The sequence below is a fragment of the Dipodomys ordii genome, unplaced genomic scaffold, assembly GCF_000151885.1.
Source record: "Dipodomys ordii isolate 6190 unplaced genomic scaffold, Dord_2.0 Scaffold143, whole genome shotgun sequence".
Taxonomy (NCBI): domain Eukaryota; kingdom Metazoa; phylum Chordata; class Mammalia; order Rodentia; family Heteromyidae; genus Dipodomys; species Dipodomys ordii.
This window is the reverse complement of record NW_012267359.1, coordinates 562,262-567,300: the sequence shown is the minus strand read 5'-3', so window position 1 is coordinate 567,300 and position 5,039 is coordinate 562,262.

Sequence of the window (5,039 nt, the reverse complement as noted above, 5' to 3'; positions counted from 1 at the left end):
AAGGAGGGAGGGAGGGAGGGAGGGAGGGAGGGAGGGAGGGAGCAGACCTTTATTATTAATAAGAATTTTTCCCAATAAAAAGGTAGTCCTAAGTAAGCTGGACCCTGGTGGCTCATGCTACCCAGGAGGCTGAAATCTGAGGATCAAAGTTTGAAGCTAGCCCAGGCACAAAAGTCATGTGAGACTCTTACCTTCATGTAACCAGCAAAAGCCAGAAGTAGATATGTGGCTCAAGTGGTAGAGTTCCAGCCTTGAGTGAAAAGGCCAAGTAAGAGTATGAGGCCCTGAGTTTAAGCTCCAGCACTGGAACATACACATGATTTAAAAAATAATAGTGAGAAGAACAGCATTGTTTTCCTGTTTTGTGTCTCTCTTTCATTTAGTCTATAATTCATTAATATATAGCTGGATCCTCATTTCTGTTTCTACGCTCAGTCTGTTAAAGTGCTATTGTTCTTTCCATGAGATGGGTGTGTTTTAGGAAGAAGAATAAAGACCTCTCACCTAATTCGAAAAACATCCATGAGACTTAGAGAATGGCAGAAAGGAATTAGGTAGAGAGAATGCCGTATCACAGTTTTACCCCTTGAATTTACAGAGACAAGTTTCTACTATCACAGCTGGCTGGGAATTTAGAAGTCACATGACAAACATTTCAGTCTAAAGAGAACATTGACTTACTGACAACTGATTGGTTAAGTCCAGCCAAGACCTGGAGGTGTGGGCCAAGCCCAGAATACTAAATGCCAAAAAACAAGAACGGAATGGAGTGTGCTACCCATCCTCACAAGATTTCAAAACCTTTGTTATCACTGAATAACTCTCTCCAGCAGCATTGGGCTCTATCCAGTGAGTGTATGGTGAGCTATCCACTTAACAAACTCAAGCTGTGGTTTAGAGCTGATAAATAATTATGTTAATTAGCAGGTTGGTGGAAAAATATGATGTTATTCCTGTGGAATGCTCTAGAAAGCTGGAAACACTTAACTGCAAAAACTACATGTGGTGAAATAACCAATAATTTGCTTAAGAAACCCACATCTGGTTTGCTGGCTCAAAGCAGGGGTTAATAGTCTTTAGAGGGCAGCCAGTGGTGGGGAGCGGTCTAGGGATAAACAGCCAACTTTTCACGGCAGGAAATCTGCTTGTTCTTGTAGCACAAGCATTTACGTTGGCTTCTAACCAGAAAGAAAGTATAAGGAATTGTTTAGTTTGCTTCTTTCCTCACTTTATAACATACAGATCAGAAATTTCTTACACATATTTGTATACTCGGTGGTGGAAAAGAGTTAAAGGAATAGACTGTTAAAATTAATAATCATTTGTGCCAAACAATCAGGAAACAAATTCACCACAAAAGGAAAGAATAGACAAATGAGTTTGAATCAAATATGTACAATTATTTGTTGTTATAATTTACAAATAAAACACTGATTTGATGAATACATATTGAGTGTTTTCTTTGTACAAGGCAAAATGTAAGAGCCATACCAATGCACAAATGCATCATCTCTGGCTCCAGATTTCCTGAGGAAAATAGTCATGGAGAGAGAACAATACAAGCAAACAAAGCACAAATAAATCCCAGTGTAATAAGTGTCACTAGAAAAACAGGTGACATGCTGATAGAGGCTCAGAGAAAATTTTTTTGTGAGTTTAAGAGTCAGTAAAGGTCCTTTGTAACAAGGACATTTCAGTTGAAGCATGAAAAACCAAGAGGATTCCAACAGACAGAAATAAATGCAGAATCTCATTGGAAGACCCACAGCAGTACATCTATAAACAGAGGCAAGGAAGGAAGGATAATGAGAGACTCCCCTAAGCTCAAATACATAATAGATGTAAAGAATGTCAAGGAAGTCCAGGTGCTGGTGGCTCACGCCTGTCATGCTCACTACTCGGGAGGCTGAGATCTGAAGATCATGGCTCAAATCCAACCTGGCAAGAAAATCTGAGAAACTCTCATCTCTAACTGAACAGCAAAGAATCCAGAAAGTGGGGCTGTAGCTCAAGTAGTAGAGCACCATCTTTGAGAGAAAGTGTTACAGGACATCACACAGGCTATAAGAAGTCATCACTGAAGATGCCAATGGGAAAATGGACCTGGCAGGGGGAGAATGCTGTGATAAAATGGACTGAAACAAGTCTAAGGACCAAGAGGGACTTGGAAGATATCCTCACAGTGTTGCAGGAAATCCCACGGAGGTACTATTTGTGACCACATCTTGTCAGCTATATATACAACATAATTGACATAATTTCTTCATCTTCAAGAGTTTGTTGGCTGAGACTAAAGGAATGTGCTTTAAAATTTCGAGCTATCAGGCTGATATATCCAGGAAGTGGCTAAGCATTAAGGTCTGAGTTGGCACTGGTGGCTCACACCTGCAATTGCAGCTACTCAAGAGACTAAGATCTGAAGGTATAGGTTTGAAGTCAGCCCAGGCATAATAGTCTGTGAGGCTTTTATCCCAATTAATCAGAAAAAAAATGGGAGGTGGAGGTATGGCTCAAATAGTAGAGCACTAACCTCAAGCAAAAAAAACAAAAAAAAACTAAGACAGTGCCAAGGCCCTGATTTCAAGCTCCAGTACCTGCCCCAAACAATTCTTTTAATTAAAGTCTAGAGATCATAGCTATAGAGGAAAGCATACATTTTAGAATCAAGAAAAAGAAGAGCAGCTAGACATTGATGGCTCAGGAATGTAATCCTAGCTACTCAATAGGTTGAGATCTGAGGATCACAGTTCAAAGCCAGATCAGGGAGGAAAGTTTGTGAGATTCCTATCTCCAATTAGCTACTAAAAGCTGGAAATGTAGCTGTGCCTCAAGTGGTAGAGCAGTAGACTTGAGCAAAAATTCTCAGGGACAGTGACCAGGACTTGACTTCAAGCCCCAAGACCAACACAGAAGGAGGAGGAGGAAGAATAGGAGGAGGAAGAGGAGGAGGACCCAGTACAAGGAAAACCTAAGAAGCAACCATCCTGACTCCACTGTGCCCCTCTCCTGGTCACCCTCAGAAATCTGACACTGCAGCTGCCTAACACATATACAGTAAAGAAATTCCAGTGGCTTCTAATGTTATCAGGCTAGAGATCAAATATTGACATTTGTGTCTGGTCCCCATTTACCTCTCAAACATGACCCTCCTTCTGTATTTTAGTGACCATTGCTGCTCTTTTCATTACTTGTATCTGCTGAGTTCCCTGTTGTTGCAGGGTCTTTGCTTGAGAATATCTTCTGGTTGTCAATTATCATTTGCCACAGTGGCAATGATAAATTTTTGGTAAACTCTATTTGATTCACACTAATTCCTTGCAGAAATCCATGAGCTCCAGAGAATTGCTTCACTGTATAGTTTCTAGCACGTAGCAGTCTCTTAGCACATAATTATTGAATTAATGAATGTTGAATGATATAAAAGCCAAGTGCCGGTGGCTCACGCCTGTAATCCTGGCTACTCAGGAGGCTGAGATCTGAGGATCATGGTTTGAAAGCCATCCCAGGCAGGAAAGTCCCTGTGAGATGCTTATCTCCAATTGACCATTTCAAAAGTCTAGAAGTGGAGCTATGGCTCAATCAGTAAAGTGCTAACCTTGAACACAAAGAAGTTCAGGGACAGTGCCCGAGCCCTGGGTTTTAAACCCCATAACCAACACACACACACAAAAGAATAATATAAAGATGCTTTCACTTGTAGTATGCCATTTAATCTTCATAACATAGGTACATAATACGTAGAATAACCGTAGTTTGACAAATATGAACTCTTTTCTTAGCACCATGCAGAAAGCTACTCATGGCATGGTGGCTACAGTTTGTCCACTGCATCACAGAACCTCCTTAGGAGCAGAATTCAGGTGCCAAAGGAGATAACTTCCATGTGAGACAGAGATGGTCATAGTACCAAGCGCCACTGCAGAGCCAAAGCGTAAAAACACGGACATGCCGCTGATTTGAGACTTGTGGGTGACCTTCTTCTAAAAGCAGTACAGAAAGTAAGGACGGATGTCAGACTTTGTGTTTTGTATAGTGAATGAAAGAACATGTTCAGGATGGGGTAAGGAGTTTCAAGGTGCTTAGAAAGTCGGAGGATTATCCAGAGGAGGTCTAGAAAAGAAGATGTAGAAACTGAGGCCATCAGCAACTTAGAACACAATCCCTTCCAAGATGAATGAAAACAAGAATCACAGGTCATAAAGAAGGAAACTGGAACACTATTCCAAGACAATATGAAAACTGTAAATAAAAGTATTGGAAGAAATACCTCTTCAGCTCAAGGTGAGTGAGCTACCACTTGAGCCACAGGGCCATTTCTGGTTTTCCAGTGGTTTATTGGAGATAAGCATCTCACCAACTTTCCTATCTGCGCTGGCTTTGAACCACAATCCTCAGATCTCAGCCTCCTGAATAGCTAGGATTACAGGCATGAGCCATGGGCATCCAGCTAATAGTCCCTTTCAGCTGCTGTTCTGCTCCACTTCTTATCATCCACATTGTGAGACGCTGCCACACTATCCCTGAGCTCTTTTGTTCAAGGCTAGTGCTCTACCACTTTAAGTCATAGCACTACTTCCAGTTTTCTGGTGCTTATTTGCAGATAAAAAGTCTCATGAGAGTTCCGGGAAGATGGCGGAGGAGAAGCTGGAATCTGAACAAGCTCTCTCATAGAAAGCAGTTTTAGAGTTCCAGTGAACAGTCCTAAGCCAAAGAATCACACCAAGTGTGCCATCACAGGACAGAGAGTTAGACAAGAGAGGGAAGCCAAGGCAAAAAGACACATCTGAGTGCTCGCCAGCAGCCGCCGCCACGGCGGTGGCAGGGTCGCGGCGGAGACCGCAGCCGGGCCATACCTGAGCGCTCACACAGAGAGTCCGGGACGAAGGAGCCAGACGCAGCGGGTAAGCGGATTCTACTCAACACCAGCAAGAACCGACAAGGAGCAGACAGCTTCATCCTGCAGCTTGCAGACCAGAGACGACCCAGGATCCAAGACTCGGTGTGAGTAGAAGCCCGACGTCCTCACTCCTTCTCAGGGA